The sequence below is a fragment of the Schistocerca gregaria genome, chromosome 2, assembly GCF_023897955.1.
Source record: "Schistocerca gregaria isolate iqSchGreg1 chromosome 2, iqSchGreg1.2, whole genome shotgun sequence".
NCBI classification, from domain to species: Eukaryota; Metazoa; Arthropoda; class Insecta; order Orthoptera; family Acrididae; genus Schistocerca; species Schistocerca gregaria.
The window spans coordinates 759,141,933-759,160,563 of NC_064921.1; the positions used below are offsets into that span (position 1 = coordinate 759,141,933).

At 43.1% G+C, this 18,631-nt stretch overlaps 1 protein-coding gene and 1 non-coding gene across 2 annotated transcripts in view; one reads left to right on the top strand and one right to left on the bottom strand.

Moving 5' to 3' along the window:
- The window catches only part of LOC126334968 (sialin), a 375,208-nt gene that overhangs the window by 137,771 nt on the left and 218,806 nt on the right, over positions 1-18,631 (top strand). The window contains exon 2 of the mRNA XM_049997753.1: positions 1,726-1,781. The gene's annotated coding sequence lies outside the window, so the exon portion shown is untranslated. The remainder of the gene's footprint in view (positions 1-1,725; positions 1,782-18,631) is intronic.
- Trnat-cgu (transfer RNA threonine (anticodon CGU)) lies at positions 13,036-13,108 on the bottom strand. The gene has a single exon. It is a non-coding gene; the product is annotated as a tRNA-Thr (tRNA).

An 18,631-nucleotide genomic window follows, 5' to 3' on the forward strand; every position in this document is an offset into this window, starting at 1 on the left:
GGGGTGTTTCTCAATAACAGATAAAGTTTTTTGAAAACGGAACATCACACTTCTAGATAAATGCCTAGAAAACATACTGTTAAAATTTCAGAAATGTTCAATGGTTCGTTATTCAGTATCCGCTGCTGACGACGAAGAAACGGTGAAAAACGCTTTTCTCGGGTATTCGCAGGAACCCTCTATGAACTAAATAGTGCCGCCATACACCCCTTAAGGATCACCGCAGACTATATCTAATGCAAAAAGAACCCACCCGATTTGCTTCATTTGCCTAAGCTGAAGGAAGTGTGTAATATTCAAACTGTGACCTGCTACTGTAGAATAGTTACAATAAGATGAACATCTTGTTGGGTATCCAAATACCCCGTAGCTCATGGGTTTTCCAAAAAACGACCATTACATCCACTTAGATCCATGCGTCCAGGTAAAGATTTCCAAAAATATACAAGGGATCCCATTCGTTCCGTGTACACAGTCGCGATTCCGAACTCGTTGCGGTTTATGTATGACCCGTAAGCAGACTCCATGGTACGTCAGTCAACAGCAGTAAGAAAGGCAGGAAAACATATAGTTACTTGTATGTCGTAAACTTTGCTGAGTGTGTTTATTTTATGTGGCTATTTCTGCATTTTGTTTGTGGGATAAGGATCTTACCTGACATTTATCTAAATGGCGATTGTCGCAAATGTTTAACCATTTCGTCGTTCTAGGAAGAAACACTTAAAATTGTCAGAGATACGTTAATGTTGAGAGCCTGTAATGAGAACTTTATCAGGCAATACTGACGAACCGCTACTGACTTCTTGTCTGCATGTAGTTTTCCAAGTACTCTCTCCCTCTCTCTCTCTCTCTCTCTCTCTCTCTCTCTCTCTCTCTCTCTCTCTCTCTCTGTCTGTCTGTCTGTCTCTCTCTTTCTTGTTGACGTGAAGCATAACTCGGATAGTGGCACATTGAGAAAACTGGAAGATAAGATAAGGAAGGTCACGCTGTTGGTATTTTAGTGCCAGGCGGAAGTTATGGACGAGGAGAATGCAGGTCAGCAAAAGGCCAGCTCAGATTCTCACCTCTAGCTTTATTTATGAATTTTATTCCAGAAGGACGCAGTACACACTACTAAAAGTATGAATGACGAGAACTTTTGGCTCTTAAGACTTCTCATGTCCTATAGGAAGCCATTACTTTACGAAATTTCTTTCTTTTTTCAGTTCACAATTCTTTCCAGACCACCTTAAGCGATTCCACTTTAAAAAATGGTAGCTTAAAACGTAGTTTCACTGCCACGGAATTTGGTCTTTAGGTAATGAAAAGAAGAATCCTGGCAGACATTCGACGGAGAGAAACAGCATGGTCCTATGAGAACATTTGTAAGTCTGTTGTGAGCTAAATATTGAAGCCAGTATGAGAGTAACTGTGTGGCGTTCGCTGTATCAAACACATTGTTTAAATATGCAATTGAAGCGATGATGTGACAGATATGAGTGGGGATAATTGTTTGGTAAATTGTATGTAGAAAACGATAACCGCTGCACAGACTCGGTGACATTTCGTTGCCATCTAATCATAGAAATACAAATTTTCTGATACTTAAGCGTCTACTACATGTCTAAATTTTCCATCTTTAGTGGTATAAAGAAGTTCATTAGTTGAATAGTACTTAGTAATAATTGTGAACATTATCTCCTGTTGATAACACAAAATTAACAAAGCTTTTTATTTGAATTTCAGTGCGTTTGCGGTCGCTGAGGAGTAAGAGGCGCTACATTTAACACCAGTGGAGAAAGGTAGGTCTTCTAGTCTCCTTCTGTGTTACCTTAAAACGAAAAGTTCATACTGCGTTTCACATACGCAGCAGTAATCAGTGTGGTGAGGAATATAAATAAGTACGCCATACTCTTTACAGGAATCAAGAATCCCAGTTATACATGTACGAAGGAACTGACAAAGAATGGTGGCAGAAATTGAAAATTCTCTTAAGCATCAGTACGTGATTGTTGTTTTAAGGTTTATGAGGTGTTAGTTTCAATTTAACCATTTGCAATATCAAGTAGTGTGAAGATAGAACGCAACCAGCCATAAATAACTTTAAGAAGCTTTATGTTATTACTGTGGTTCCTGTCGGACAATTATGCCTGTCTTCCTATGCCTACACTTGTTTTAGCACAGTGCCAGACTCGTCAGCAGCATGTAGTCTGCTAGTAAAGTTTGTTCCAGTGAACGATTTTTCCCCCTTTTTGCCGTTACGCATTTCTGTGAGGAAGTAAAACGAGCAAATATAAACTGCACGCTCACATTACACAATTGAGTGAGGTACACTAGCAAAATGGGAAGCAAAAATATGTGAGAACGAATGTTGGGGTCCGTCTTGACGGCATGCTCCGATGGCCAAGCTGGTCAATGTGACTATTCGAGATAAACGGCAGATCAGAGTTATAGTCACAGACTTGTACAAATGTTCACTTGTTGTGGCATTACATTGCTGGCATCGAATTCCGTAACAGTACTTCTCTGATGTTATTTCGTGTTACAACATTTCATTGATGTTATCCCCGTTGATTCCATTAATTTCGTTTCAGTGAATCCAACACAGCAGAAGTAAAACGATTGTATATCTTCTTTTGCTAGTAACTGAAACAGTTTCCGCTTCTATATACAGGGTGAATCAGAACTCCACCTACAAATTTTCAGAAGTTACCCACCGGCATCTTCTGAGTATTTGGATATCAGAGACCCACCGTCTCGGGCGGCTCGTTACAGAGTTATTGTGTTTTGTTTGGTTTCCTGCGCCAGTTAGTTTTGTATCTGTACTGCAGTGAAAATAGTGCACGTCAGTGCAAATGTCAACGGGATGCGCTATGTGTCTTGTTTCCATTCTCCCAGAGTGTCTGCTGTTCAGAACAGTAGTACCCGTTTTACTCTTCGCCTTCAAACTAGCATTCAGAGCTGCCCTGTTCTGTCTTGCATTTGTTTGTCCGACATTGTTAGTTGTACGTTAGCAGTACTACACAGGTAGGTTTACTCATGAAGTGCTGGCGCAGGTGCATCTGGTGTATGGGCTCGATAAATGCAATAGAACTGCGGCACAGCCGGCCGGGGTGGCCGAGCGGTTGTAGGCGCTACAGTCTGAACCCGCGCGACCGCTACGGTCGCAGGCTCGAATCCTGCCTCGGGCATGGATGTGTGTGGTGTTCTTAGGTTAGTTAGGTTTAAGTAGTTCTAAGTTCTAGGGGACTGATGACCTCAGAAGTTAAGTCCCATAGTGCTCAGAGCCATTTGAACCATTTGAACAGCGGCACAGCGTAACACAAAAACAATGGTAATTGCGGTAACAAACAGGATAAAGCGTAGTGATATTATTACTCTGTAGCGGGTCTGGGATTCCTTATACCAAAATACTCAGTAGTTATGCCTGAAATAGGTGAAGTTCTGGTTCACCCACCAGCTAAAGGCGACTTTGATCTGACGACAAACAGTCCTGACGTTTTTGATTAAGCTGACATAGAGGAATAATATTTTGAAGAATCAGCCTCAGTTGCACAATTTTTCTGGTCTTTACCAGGTTTCGGCTAAATTAATCTAGCCCTCTTCAGAAGCATAAAATTACTATAACATGGCAGAGTAAGGCACAGTCAACATTAAAATTAAAACCTATAGTAGCGTGGTACCATGTCGAATAAAACTACTTAGCGCACGGGTTGGTATGTGCTCAGTGTAATTCCGCGTGCGACAGTCAGTGCCAACGTTAGTTGCCGCCGCCAATCGACCGCTTGGTGAAGAGACGCTGGGGCTGGACTTCAGCTAAGCAGTTTTGCTCGACATGGTACCACGATACTATAGGTTTTAATTTTAATATTGACTGCGCCTTACTCTGCCATGTTATAGTGGTTTTATGCTTCTGAAGAAGGACAGATTAATTTAGCTGAAATCTGGTAAAGAGCAGAGAATTTGTGCAACTGAGGCTAATTCCTCTAAATATTAGTTTATCACAGTTGCTGACGGGACTGAAATATGCTAAAAATTTTGACATAGAGGAGGTACGAGTAACCACGACGCTGACAAACCAGTAACTGCAAGCAATGAAAGGAAAGTTTAGAAATGTCGGAAAACATTTATGACTAGCAAAAGCAACTGGAAAGAGAAGGCTGATTACTTGAGCAGCAAGCATCAAACATCCATGTCTGGAAATGACGTGGAGAGTGAATGGCAAACATTCACTAGTATTATACAACGCATATTAAATACAGGGGGTGGGTAAAAATATGGAAACACGAGAAATGCAAGTCATTATCATGCCTGATACTGTGTAGGAAAACGGCTGGATTTCAAAACAGCTTCCAGCATGATCGGAATGGACAAATGTAGGTCTTGTATTTTTTTCAGGGAATTTTATGCCATTTTTCCTGCAAAATAATGGTAACTCCAGGCAACAGTCACGGAGGTGGATAGGTATCACGCACTCTTCTCTCCAAAGTAGACCACAAAGGCACAACAATACTGAGATCTAGTGACTGTTGTGGCCAGGAGAGGTGCGACAGCTCATCCTCGTGATCATAAAACCAGTCCTGAATAATGCATGCTGTGTGAGCAAGGGCCCTGTCAGTTTAGAATACAGTACCAACATTCCGGAATAAACATTATAATATGGGATGGATCTGATCAGCCAAAATGGTCACATAATCCTCGGCAGTAACGCGATCTTGCAGAGTAATCATGGGGCCCATGGAATACTACGACTGCCCAAATTATCAGCCAGTCCATGCCATGTTTGATTCTTGGGACGTAAACTCGGCCAGAAGTTGGAAAGAGTGTGAACCAAGACTGATCTGACCAAATGAGTAATCCATTACTCCACAGACCGAGTTATATAGCTTTAGCAGCACGTTTTCTTGGTACGGGCATTTGCAACACTGATGGAGTTCTAGCTCGGCTTGTGATTCCCCGTTCATGGTGCTTCCTTCGCGTCGTTTTAGTACTGACAGAAACTTTTGTATCTCTCGTCCTCTTATTTTTTGTCGCAAACCTTTTCAGTGACCGTCCGTCACGATCGCTCAACACACACTTCTATCCGCGCTGTGACTTGGCGGACGATGTTTTTCCGCTTTCCCTGTATGCGGTACAAGTCTTCGATACTATGCCTCCTGAAACACCAAACACTTTGGCTACCTTGGTTATGGAAGCACGTACCATACGAACACCAACAATTTGTCACGTTCGAATGCACTTAGCTCCGACAGAATGCACTCACAACTACAGAGAACACTTCTCGTACCACGACTGATACTTACAACGTATTGATGTTATTGCACAGGTTCCATTCGTGCTCCAACTCAACAGCGCAACTTGACAGCTTGGCTAGCAACTGTATCTACAGTATGTTCAAGCACGCATTTTCGGGTGTTTCTATACTTTTTTTTCAGCCCCTGTAGCTACGGGCTGAAGTATGTTGTGAGTTATGGTGTCCTTGACAGAAGACTACTACGAAAAAACGAGAGCTTCAGCACAGATTGCAACAAAGGATAAGCCTTGTTGACAAACGCTGAGGCTTTCGACATAGCTCCGCGTTGTTGCGTACCGAGCGAATTGCAAGATTGTGAATAACGTAGGAGTCTCCGTGTAAGTATTATCGGGCAGAGAAAAGTTGCGACGCTTCAAAATGGTTATCGAACACCCGCATATGATCAACGCTGGATTCAAGGATTGGAACTTGACCCTCGACACAAATAAATGTGACGTAATGGACATAAATGGGTAGGAAGATCAATTACTGTTTGATTACACTATCGGCGACAAATCACTGGAAACAGTAATACCCGTAATAATCTAGTGGTACACATCCGCAGCGACCACGTAAAATTTGTTATAGAAAACCACATGCCGAGCTGGGCTTCATTAGCGACGGAGGTGGCGTCGTGGTTAGCACGCTCGACTCATATTCTACATCTACATCTACATCTACATGACTACTCTGCAATTCACATTTAAATGCTTGGCAGAGGGTTCATCGAACCACAATCATACTATCTCTCTACTATTCCACTCCCGAACAGCGAGCGGGAAAAACGAACACCTAAACCTTTCTGTTCGAGCTCTGATTTCTCTTATTTTATTTTGATGATCATGGGCTCAACAAAATATTTTCGCATTCGGAAGCGAAAGTTGGTGACTGAAAATTCGTAAAAAGGTCTCGCCGCGACGATAACGTCTATGCTGTAATGACTTCCATCCCAACTCGTGAATCATATCTGCCACACTCTCTCCCCTATAACGCGATAATACAAAACGAGCTGCCCTTCTTTGCACCCTCTCGATGTCCTCCGTCAATCCCACCTGGTAAGGATCCCACACCGCGCAGCAATATTCTAACAGAGGACGAACGAATGTAGTGTAAGCTGTCTCTTTAGTGGACTTGTTGCATCTTCTAAGTGTCCTGCCAATGAAACGCAACCTTTGGCTCGCCTTCCCGACAATAGTATCTATGTGGTCCTTCCAACTGAAGTTGTTCGTAATTTTAACACCCAGGTACTTAGTTGAATTGACAGCCTTGAGAATTGTACTATTTATCGAGTAATCGAATTCCAACGGATTTCTTTTGGAACTCATGTGGATCATCTCACACTTTTCGTTATTTAGCGTCAACTGCCACCTGACACACCATACAGCAATCTTTTCTAAATCGCTTTGCAACTGATACTGGTCTTCGGATGACCTTACTAGACGGTAAATTACAGCATCATCTGCGAACAGTCTAAGAGAACTGCTCAGATTGTCACCCAGGTCATTTATATAGATCTGGAACAGTAGAGGTCCCAGGACGCTTCCCTGGGGAACACCTGATATCACTTCAGTTTTACTCGATGATTTGCCGTCTATTACTACGAACTGCGACCTTCCTGACAGGAAATCACGAATCCAGTCGCACAACTGAGACGATACCCCATAGCTCCGCAGCTTGATTAGAAGTCGCTTGTGAGGAACGGTGTCAAAAGCTTTCCGGAAATCTAGAAATACGGAATCAACTTGAGATCCCCTGTCGATAGCGGCCATTACTTCGTGCGAATAAAGAGCTAGCTGCGTTGCACAAGAGCGATGTTTTCTGAAGCCATGCTGATTACGTGTCAATAGATCATTCCCTTCGAGGTGATTCATAATGTTTGAATACAGTATATGCTCCAAAACCCTACTGCAAACCGACGTCAATGATATAGGTCTGTAGTTAAATGGATTACTCCTACTACCCTTCTTGAACACTGGTGCGACCTGCGCAATTTTCCAATCTGTAGGTACAGATCTATCGGTGAGCGAGCGGTTGTATATGAGTGCTAAGTAGGGAGCTATAGTATCAGCGTAATCTGAAAGGAACCTAATCGGTATACAATCTGGACCTGAAGACTTGCCCGTATCAAGCGATTTGAGTTGCTTCGCAACCCCTAAGGTATCTACTTCTAAGAAACTCATGCTAGCAGATGTTCGTGTTTCAAATTCTGGAATATTCCATTCGTCTTCCATGGGGAAGGAATTTCGGAAAACTGCGTTCAATAACTCCGCTTTAGCGGCACAGTCGTCGATAACAGTACCATCGGCACTGCGCAGCGAAGGTATTGACTGCGTCTTGCCGCTTGTGTACTTTACATACGACCAGAATTTCTTCGGATTTTCTACCAAATTTCGAGACAATGTTTCGTTGTGGAACCTATTAAAGGCATCTCGCATCGAAGTACGTGCCAAATTTCGCGCGTCTGTAAATTTTAGCCCATCTTCAGGATTTCGCGTTCTTATGAACTTCGCATGCTTTTTCCGTTGCCTCTGCAACAGCGTTCTGACCTTTTTTGTGTACCACGGGGGATCCGTTCCATCTCTTACCAATTTATGAGGTATGAATATCTCAATTGCTGTTGCTACTATATCTTTGAATTAGAGCCACATCTCGTCTACATTCGCATAGTCAGTTCGGAGGGAATGGAAATTGTCTTTTAGGAAGGCTTCTAGTGGCACTTTATCCGCTTTTTTAAATAAAATTATTTTGCGTTTGTTTCTGAAGGATTTGGAAGAAATGGTATTGAGCCTAGCTACAATGACCTTGTGATCACTAATCCCTGTATCAGCCATGATGCTCTCTATCAGCTCTGGATTGTTTGTGGCCAAGAGGTCAAGTGTGTTTTCACAACCATTTACAATTCGCGTGGGTTCGTGGACTAACTGCTCGAAATAATTTTCGGAGAATGCATTTAGGACAATCTCGGAAGACGTTTTCTGCCTACCACCGGTTTTGAACAAGTATTTTTGGCAACATACCGAGGGTAGGTTGAAGTCCCCACCAACTATAACCGTATGAGTGGGGTATTTATTTGTTACGAGACTCAAACTTTCTCTGAACTGTTCCGCACCTGTATCATCAGAGTCTGGGGGTCGGTAGAAGGAGCCAATTATTAACTTAATTCGGCTCTTAAGTATAACCTCCACCCACACCAATTCGCACGGAGTATCTACTTCGACTTCACTACAAGATAAACCACTACTGACAGACACAAACACTCCACCACCAATTCTGCCTAATCTATCTTTCCTGAACACCGTCTGAGACTTCGTAAAAATTTCTGCAGAACTTATTTCAGGCTTTAGCCAGCTTTCTGTACCTATAACGATATCAGCTTCTGTGCTTTCTATTAGCGCTTGAAGCTCAGGGACTTTTCCAGCGCAACTACAACAATTTACAACTAAAATTCCGACTGTTCCTTGATCCAAGCACGTCCTGTAATTGCCAAGCACCCTTTGACATTGCAGCCCATCCCGCACTTTCCCGAGGCCTTCTAACCTAAAAAACCGCCCAGTCCACGCCACACAGCCTCCGCTACCCGTGTAGCCGCCAGATGAGTGTAGTGAACTCCTGACCTATTCAGCGGAACCCGAAACCCCACCACCCTATGGCGCAAGTCTAGGAATCTGCAGCCAATACGGTCGCAAAACCGTCTGAGCCTCTGATTCAGACCCTCCACCCGGCTCTGCACCAAAGGTCCGCAGTCGGTTCTGTCAACGATGCTGCAGATGGTGAGCTCTGCCTTCATCTCGTAAGCAAGACCGGCAGCCTTCACCAAATCAGATAGCCGCTGGAATCCAGAGAGAATTTCCTCAGATCCAAAGCGACACACGTCATTAGTGCCGACATGTGCCACCACCTGCAGCTGGCTGCACCCTGTGCTCTTTATGGCATCCGGAAGGACCCTTTCCACATCAGGAATGACTCCTCCCGGAATGCACACGGAGTGCACACTGGATTTCTTCCCCTCCTTAGCCGCCGTATTCCTAAGGGGCCCCATTACGCGCCTAACATTGGAGCTCCCAACTACCAGTAAGCCCACCCTCTGCGGTTTAAATTCACGTCTGGTCATCCAGATGTAGAATTTCCGTAATTTCCTTAAATTGCTTAAGATAAATGCCGGGTTGGTTAGTTTGAGAATAACATTGACGATTTCCTTTCCCATTCTTCCTTATTCCAAAGTTTTGCTCTGTCTCTAATTCCCTTGTTATCGAAGGGGCATTACACTCTAATCTTCTTCTTTCCCGAAATTATTGGAAGAATCATAAAGAAATGTAATTCATCCGAGCAATTACTGAATATCGTTCGGCGATGTGGTACGCTCGCCGGGCGGGAATGTAGATCCAAAGAAGAGTGGCGCGTTTCGTCGCCGGTTCGTTTCATTAGCGAGAGAGCGTTGCGGTTACGGAGGCTCTCTTCATACTGCAGTGGAAGACGCTGTAGGAGGGACGTTCAGCATCATAGGAGCTTACTTGCAGTCCAAGAGACGTCCTGCCACATATGTCATAAAATGACCATAAAGAAGAAAATCAGAGAATCTGGAGCTGCTTGCCGACTTGTTCTTTCCATTTGCAGTTCTAAAATGGAACAGGAGTGACGTGGAATTTAGGATAACGTTGGCACGTACTCTGCGGTGGCTTGGTTCAAATGGTTCAAATGGCTCTGAGCACTATGGGACTCAACTGCTGTGGTCATTAGTCCCCTAGAACGTAGAACTACTTAAACCTAACTAACCTAAGGACATCACACACATCCATGCCCGAGGCAGGATTCGAACCTGCGACCGTAGCAGTCGCACGGTTCCGGACTGCGCGCCTAGAGCCGCGAGACCACCGCGGCCGGCGCGGTGGCTTGGTAGCTGTAAAGGTGAATTCAGATGCCTATAAAATGAATTACTTTAAGTAGCTCTCAACCGCATATGAAATAGTCTGATGCTCACTGAGGTGACAGAAGTCTAACATCGTGTTTGACTCCCTTTTGCCCGGCGTAATGCAGCAGCTCCACGTGGCATGGACTCTACAAGTCGTTGCAAGTCCTCTGCAGAAATATTGAGCCATGCTGCCTCTGTAGCCGCCCATGAGTGCGAAAGTGTTGCCGGTCCTGGATTTTGTGCACGATTATGTTCCATAAATGTTCCATTGGACTCTTGTCATGCTCGAACCACTCGCTCGAATGGTCCAGAATCTTCTTCAAACCAATTGCGAACAATTGTGGCCCTGTGACATGGCACATGGTCATCTATAAAAATTACTGTAGCCGAGCAATTCTAGGCGCTTCAGTCCGGAATCGCGCTGCTGCTACGGTCGCAGGTTCGAATCCTGCCTCGGGCATGGATGTGTGTGATGTCCTTAGGTTAGTTAGTTTTAGGGGACTAATGACCTCCGATGTTAAGACCCATAGTGCTTAGAGCCATTTGAACCATTGGTTTTTCGGAGCAAATACCGAAAATAAACATTTACAGTCAATGATCGGTTCAGGTGGACCAGAGGGCTCTGTCCGTTCCATGTAAACATCGCCCAGACCATTGTGGAGCCACCACCAGTTTGCAGAGTGCCCTGTTGCCAACTTGAGTCCATGGCTTCCCAAGGTCCGCTCCACACTCGAACCTATTACCAGCTCTTACTAACTAAAACTGTCGTCTGCTGCCGTAGCTCATTACCGCCGGATCTCGCCTAATGGTTATATTCGTCGTAAGTCCCATACTGATTTCTGTGATTATTTCACGCAGTGTTGCTTGTCTGCTAACACTGACAGCTCAACGCTGCTCTCAGTCGTAGAGTGAAGACCGTCGACAACTGCACTGTCCGTGGTAAAATGTATATTTAGTATTCGCGGCATATTCTTGTCACTGTGGATCTCGCAATATTTAATTCCCTAACGATTTCCGAAATGGAATGTCGCATGCATATAGCTCCAATTACCATTCCACTTTCAAAGTCTGATAATTCCCGTCGTGCGGTCATAGTAACGTCGGAAACCTTGTCAGATGAATCACCTGTGTGAAAATGACAGCTCCACCAATTAAATACCCGGTACTAGTGCCATCTGTTTATGTGTGTATCGCTGTCCCAAGTTTATGTCACCTCAAAATGGTTCAAATGGCTCTGAGCACTATGGGACTTAACATCTGTGGTCATTAGTCCCCTAGAACTTAGAACTACTTAAACCTAAAACCTAAGGACATCACACACCTCCATGCCCGAGGCAGGATTCGAACCGGTGACCGCAGCGGTCACGCGGTTCCAGACTGAAGCACCTAGAACCGCACGTTCACACCGGTCGGCTATGCTACCTCAGTGTGTACCCACGGCTCCAAGAGCGGCGAGAAAATCAGCTATGCATTCATTTATCGGTAAGACTATATATGAACAACATTGTCTTTCCAGAACTATGGCAATGTGCATAGCTCCAGCACTAGGAGAAAGGCGGATCTTCACTACGTTTCTACAGAAAGCGGCGAATCATGCTGCGAAAAAAATAGCATCAAAAGTCTGACAAATACGCAACCAACATTTAAAAATAAATTAAAGGAATTTCTGAATGATAACTTCTTCTACTCAATAGATGGATTTTTCGGTATAAGTAAGTAGTCTTACAAGATAAAACCTTGAATTATGGCGTTTAAAGAAACATTTTGTTAAATTGACATGTTTCACATCATTACGAAGGGTCGTATTCATGAGCTATGGAACAAGTATTAATCTAATCTAATCTATGCAGCTATGCAGTTTCTACACGATGGAATTAGAAGCAATGTACAGAGCTCTGAAGCACGTACAGCATCCACTTTTCGGAAATACTCTCCTATGCAGTGGCTCATTACTTTGATGGCGGTTGGTAATCAAAGTTATCTGTTCGTCGCCGCCGTTCACAGGACCCTTCATGGTATTGTTCTGTGCCCGTAGCCATGTGGGCATCCCGGATAAGTGATGACACATTGGCTAAAGATGCCTCCATAATGGACTTGCTGCCACTATAAATCTCAGACGCCGTATCTCACAAAAATGGGAAGAAGAGTGGTTGATTAACATGCGACCAACAAACTTCGATCGAAAAAAGCTTTCATCACCAAGTGGAGAACGTCGCTTCGCCTCTGTCGAAGAGAAGTTGTAGTTCTATGTCGCACACACACACACACACACACACACACACACACACACACACCAAGAGAGCCCTGCTCACTGCATCTGCAGAAATTACTCTGACGTCCGCCGCATCTTAGACTCACTTGACCTGCGGGGTACATCACATGTTGACGGTCATTGCCATGTATCCTAGCTGGCGATGGAACGACACGGGCCTACGCTTTAATCTTCCTGCGGGAAGGTGGATACCACACTTCTCCAACGTCACCCCATGAGTCAGCTATTAAAAATGAGTGATTTCAAACATGCTAATTAGTCGGGAGTTGGCCGATGGAGAGAGCCTCATGACTGCAGAGCTGCTTCGATCAACTAACGCGTATATCACACTTGTGTCGTGCTGGTCAGTATGAAATTACTTTGACTGTGTAAGCTGCCAGGCGATCGGTAAATATGGTCTATTGCCGTTTAGCTTAAAGCCATTTCATTAGTATATATTCGTACTTCCCCCATTGACGACGTATCTGTTACCACTTTCAGGCCTACGATTTATATAAGAATAAGACAGTGAAGAAAGAAAGGAATTAAAGACATTACCTGCCAGTGGGCACTTATTTATACCAATGGGGCAAGTTGAAAATTTGTGCCGGACCATGATTCGAACCCAGGTCTTCTGCTTACGAGGCAGATGCGCTGACCACTACGCCATCCGGACACGGTGGTCACCACCACCGCACGGACTACATAGCACGCCTCCCGCCACACCCAAATTCTCAACTGATGTAGTGCCCCTGCTCACTAGCTTCATTACTCACGGCATCTCGCCGATTCCCGTAAGTGTTGGAGGTTGTTGTGCATCTGCACTGAAGGGGTCATTGTCCATCATCGCAGTAATTATACATGCGGTGTCTGTCCTTTCGGACATGAATAATACGCTAGGTGTTTGTAGGTATTTGTGTACAGTGGGTAACAAACACGGCTACTCGCTACATCTGCTGGGTAATCCTGTGAAATTTGTAATACCTTATGTGACAGTACCTTTCTGAGTTGCGCTTGTGTAGGTACATAACCACTTGCAACGTACTATGTTTAACACCCGGAAAAATAAGATAATTATATCGTCTGTTAATGATACTAGTTAGTTCCTATTGATTCTAGTTACTATCATTCCATCCACTTAAGTCCAGACAGTTGAACAACACACCTAATTTTAGTCCATGATCATCTAGCCCATGTAGTATAGAATAGCAATTTATTGTGTTTCGGTGGATTCTAGAATAAAATGTCACCCGGTTTTATCACAAGATTCTGATTTTGTCCTTAACGCCAAAAATGGTCGGTGAGAGTAGAGTGTGGAATACAGACTCTCGTTGTAAATGACTCTTAATTAAAAAATATAAACTTTTTGCCAACATTATATGACACTTAACATGTGTAAGTTAGATAATACCATTGTACTAATGTTTTTGCTCATGACGATACAGAATTGTTATCTCACGTACAGTCTGGATTGATCCCTCTACCGGCAGAGGTCAAAAATATTTAACACATAGTCTATGAGTATGCTGCTGTACTGTGTATCCATTGCTGTAGTGTAATTCTGAAGTGTGTCTCTCAAGATGGGACTGGTAACCCTTAAATCGATAATGTAATAACGAAATTTAAGACAACACCGTTCCCTACTTCCATAACATTGAAAAATTTGAATATAACTGAAATGGATCCTATCGGTGACTCAAAACGGGTCTCGTCAGAGAAGATAATGCAGAAACTATACCAGCGGAAAAATGCTGCTGTCGAAGCACAAAAAAAAGCGAATATGCTCGTGTTTAAAAGACTCTGACTGCAGAGTGCGATACCAGCTGCCTCATTGTACTTTCCTCAGAACCTTTAAAAATTTTAACGTCCGAACATATTCGCACTCTTTAACAAGCAGCTCACCTCTCACTCGCACAAGCTCCCTAACAGTAACTTGCTCACACCCACTATACCATCGCTATAAGTCGCTCATACCTATTCATTCCCACTTGCCCATTCTCATTCCAACTCATTGCCATTATCTCCTTGTGTGTCTCTGTCACTGCTCGTGCCTTACAGCCACAGTCTCCTTCGTTCTGTTCAACTCCTACTAGCTCCTCCCTCTGTCAATTTCTCCCCTTGCTCTCTCTTACTGCTGTTGCCTCATTCATCCCTCCCCACTCCCACTATCTCTTTTCACTGTTACTATCTCTCTGTTCCTCGTTGTCATTGTCATAGACTCTGTCTCTCATTATCATTGGCTCTCGCTCACCGCCACTTTCTCCTACTCTTTATTCCTGTCCCATTGGCACTCTGTCCTTCAGTCTTTTCCTAGCGTTGTTCTGTTACCGTCATCTATGTTCCACTATCATTGTGTCCCTCTCTTTCTCTCAGACTGCCATTATCTCCTTTGCTCTTTTTATACCACAACCACTTTCTACTATCTTCCAGTATTTATTACTTTTCCGTCTCGTTCCAATTGTCGCTATTTCCTTCTTTCTCAGCTTAAAAAAGCCCGAGTATGTTTGCAAACCAAAATTTTTAGGAATAATTTTAAAGGTGCTGAGGAAGGTAGAATGTCACAGTTGCTACCCCACTTTTCAGTCAGGGCCTTTTAAACAGTGACATATTCGCCTTTTTTTGTGCTCCGATAGGAGCATTTTTCTGCTAGTTCCATTCTTTTCCTTACTACAGTAGAGCAAGTCACTCATAAGAAAAGTAATTCTCGGACCAGTAAAATTTCAATAGTTTACTCATGTGGAATTAAAATAAACCCAAACTAATTTTACACCTCAGACCGGATATTACGAACATAAAAATTTTTCATATGCTCTATTACTACAACATGGTGTTCCCAGTACCCTTCCGATGATAACGGAGACACTATATAGCATGTTTATTGGCTCTACGTCACTTTATAAAATACGTTTTCGTCTCGCACTGGATTTTAAGCGCGTATTTTACGTGTACAAGTAGGGTAACTTTGATCCGCTGTATTTCGGAAACGGATGAAGATATGTAGACAACTTTCAGTGTTGTTCTAGATGTGAATCTTAGGAATACATTGTATAAGTTTCAGCCATTTGCTATGTACAGCCGTCTGGAAACTCGCGGCTGGGTTTTGGTATTTCTCGATAGTGGATAAACATATTTCAAAAAGGTAAGATGGTACTTCTAGGTAAATGTCTAGAAAATATAATATCCGCTGCTTACAGCAAATAAATGGTGAAAAACACTACTTTCGGGTTTTCTCAGAATCCGCCTATGAACTAAACAGTGCCTCCATAAGCCCTTTAAGGCCCACTGTTGACCACATCTAATTCAATGCGGACAAATCGTGTCGCGGATAAGATCAGCGACGAACCTGCACTCGACCAAATTGTTACCAGTTTAGACCTGCCTGACTGAGAGTCGGAGTTGAGAACTCCACTCATGTTGATGCACTCCCTTGGCATTTGGCACTGACGCAACATGAGGCTACCATTACCCGCCTGTTTTGTAATATTTGTGAAGCTCAGTGTACGCAGCTGGGCCTGAGACACTGTGGGGGAACGTCGGATGTTACTTCCACAGCTGGCGATGCCTTTGAACTGTCGCTACAAGGAAAGTAGCTTACCTGTCACGCTTTATTGCGTGCCTTGGTAGTGCGTACATCGGATCAGGACACACTTCCTGCTGCCTTCACTCCGTGCGGCATTTCTCTGCAGGTACAAACACATTCATATCGCACCAAAAGACTTCCCGGATGTGCATCTCACTAAAGAACGGCTGACAACAGGCATCTCGTACAACGTTGCAAAAAATGGTTCAAATGGCTTTGAGCACTATGGGACTTAACATCTATGGTCATCAGTCCCCTAGGACTTAGAACTACTTAAACCTAACTAACCTAAGGACAACACACAACACCCAGCCATCACGAGGCAGAGAAAATCCCTGACCCCGCCGGGAATCAAACTCGGGAACCCGGGCGCGGGAAGCGAGAACGCTACCCCACGACCACGAGATGCGGTCTACAACGTTGCAAAATCAACTTCTTTGTGTTAACGCTATTAACAGAGCTTCGATTCTGGTGACACGTAGCTTTGTAAAATGATGCATTACTTCCGGAAGTCGTTCGGTGTACCATTTCATTCGTACCGAATAGGAATCTTCAGACGTAAAAGTATCTCCAGGTAGAGCGACTGAATGGAGCAGAGATACTTAGTGATCAGTTGAATCCAACGCAAAATGGTGCTCACGATATAAAAGCGCATGTTCATTGTTGAGTGTTGTGCGGATTACAGTTCGTGAAAAACGTGTTTGCACAATAGTTTAAGATTGGAAATGTTAGGGGAAAGCCTCCAGCAAAGTCTGAAATGTAAACGTTATGTGTTAGTGGCAAAATGACGTGAGACAACTTTTGTAGTGAATAATAAAAAATTTTAGAGAAGGATGTTGGTAGATCTCCTAAATTCATATGATCTGATGCAAACTGTGCTTTTTTTCAGTTAGGGTGCAGGGGAACAGTAGCACAGTCATAGACAATATTTTTATTCATTCTTCATTACTAGATGGGCATTCTGTTAGTAAAAGGGTGAATGGCCTTTCAGACCATGATGTACAAACTTTAAGACTAAATGGTTTTTTTACTCAAACCAATGTCGTAATTAATTACAAACTACGTAGGAAAGTTAATCCAACAGCAATAGAGAGTTTTTCAAAACTTGTGAAGAAACAAGGGTGGCAAGATGTTCATAGTGCCGATAATATAGATGACAAATACAATGCTTTCCATAACACGTTTCTCATGCTCTTTGAGAGTTGCTTTCCATTAGAACATTCTAAACGGGGTACTAGCAGTAATGGACAGCCCGGTTGGCTGACTAGTGGGATAAGGATATCATGTAGTACAAAGCGGGAATTATATCAAAGTGTTAGAAGTAGTCACAATCAAGCTACAGTAGCCCATTACAAACAGTGTTGTAATTAGCAAGGCAAAAAGTATGTGGTATGCAAATAGAACAGCTAATTCACAGGATAAAATTAAAGCCTTATGGTCAGCTGTGAAGGAAGTGTCTGGTCAGCAGCACAAGGTTGATGATATAAAGTCAGTTCGCAGTAATATTTCTGTTACTGATAAATCAGAAATATGTACAGTATTTAACAACCATTTTCTGAATATTGCTGGTGAATTAAATAAAAATTTAGTTTCAACAGGAAATCATTTAAATTTCTTAGCAAATGCCTTTCCGAGATTGACGTCTGAAATACTACGCTGTGATACAGACAAGAGGGAGATTGAGTCAATAATCAAATCACTGAAGACTAAGGACTCTCATGGTTATGATGGAGTGTCTAGCAGAGTATTAAAGTACTGTGCTGCACATGTTAGCCCTGTATTTAGCCATATTTGTAGTTTTTCCTTTAGGAGTGGTCAGTTTCCTGAGCGATTAAAGTACTCAGTAGTAAAGCCGCTTTATAAAAAAGAGAGAAAGGGATCATGTAGATAATTTTAGACCTATTTCTATGCCATCAGTGTTCGCAAAAGTAATCGAAAAGGCTGTGTATGTAAGGTTAATTGCTCATTTTATATCACACGATTTGCTATCAAATGTACAGTTCGGCTTTAGAAGTCGTTTGACAACTGAAAATGCTGTATTCTCTTTTCTCTGTGAGGTACTGGATGGGCTAAACAAAAAGTTTCGAACGCGTCGCATATTTTTTGATTTAACAAAGGCATTTGACTGTGTTGATCTCACAATATTGGACCATTACGGAATAAGGGGAGTAGCTCACAATTGGTTCACCTCTTACTTTAGCAACAGGCAGCAAAACGTCATTTTTCACAATGTTGATAACGGCTGTGATGTGGGATCTGAGTGGGGTACTGTCAAGTGGGGGTGCCCCAGGGATCAGTGTTGAGGCCGCTCCTGTTCCTTATTTGCGTAAATGATATGCCCTCTAGTATTATGGGTAACTCTAAAATATCTCTGCTGATCACACTAGCTTGGTAGTAAAGGATGTTGTGTGCAACATTGATTCGGTTTCAAGTAGTGCAGTACATGACCTCAGTTCATGGCTTGTAGAAAATAAATGAACGTTAAATCACAGTGAGACTCAGTTTTTACAGTTTCTAACACAAAATTCAACAAAACCTGACGTTTTAATCTCACAGAACGGGCATATTATTATTGAAACTGAAAAGTTCAAATTCCTAAGTGTTCAGATAGATAGTAAG